The following is a 1,012-nucleotide window of genomic DNA, read 5'->3' as shown; positions in this document are numbered from 1 at the left end:
GTATGGAAGGCACGTCCCTCATCTGCACCCTACAAAGTTACCAAGAGAAAATGGAAGAAAGAGATGGAGGAAAAGTAAGGAGATGCCGGGAAGGAGCGAGCCGGGGCTGGCCTCGTGGGCAGCGGCAGGATCTAGGGGACGGCGGACGTTCCACAGGCCCGACTTCGCTAAAACCTGGAGGACTCGGCAAGCCCCCGCTGACATTTTAACGGTGCCTGTGCCCACAGAGGGCGGGACCGAGGCCCTCCAGGGGAACGTGGGGGCCCCGCACCTTCCAGCAGCTTCCGCTGGCACACGGGGCCACCACGAGGAGGGAGAGGCGGCCGAGCATGGCCAGCAGAGGAGCCAGCGCGCCCCTGGGAAGGTGAACTCATATAGACAGGTGCCACGTGACCCGCAGACCAGGGAATCGGAGGTCTACACCAGGAGCCCAGGCCCGATTATTCCCACACGGAGGCAGGAGTGTAGACGGGGCCCAAAGGGAGAGTCCAAAGCAGCTCGTTTAGGCGGAGGAGGGGTCCAAGGAGACGGTGGCTCCCAACGTGGCTGTGTACTGGTCGCCTGGGAGATTCCACGAGGCCACACCGGTGCATTACCCCAGATGCCCCGGGGTGGCACCCACCCTGACCTCGGCGTTTTTGAAAGCTCCCTGGGCAACGCTGACGTGCAGTCCTTGGGAGAGCCACCGAAAAGCCAGCCTCGGCTTCGAGGACAAGTCATGGCTGTACGCGGGTGTCGGACTGAGAACGGGGTGGTGAAGCATAAGCCTATGAGGCCTACTGGGCTCCCCGAAAGCTCCCGGTGGCCGGGTTTATTATACCGCACGTCCTCTGTCTCATTCCGAGGGGTAGGAGGGACATCAGCTTAACGAAGGCCTTAGGGACAGTGGCACCTGGTGGTCATCCCACAGTAAAGCGACCCAATCAGATCGCCTGACAGGGGACCCACCTGACGAACGTTGCGCACAGTTTCCAATGCAAGGAGCATAAGAAAACCTTAAAAAAAAAAAAAA

Source organism: Pteropus vampyrus, unplaced genomic scaffold, assembly GCF_000151845.1.
Source record: "Pteropus vampyrus isolate Shadow unplaced genomic scaffold, Pvam_2.0 Scaffold274, whole genome shotgun sequence".
NCBI classification, from domain to species: Eukaryota; Metazoa; Chordata; class Mammalia; order Chiroptera; family Pteropodidae; genus Pteropus; species Pteropus vampyrus.
This window is presented reverse-complemented; position numbering follows the sequence as displayed.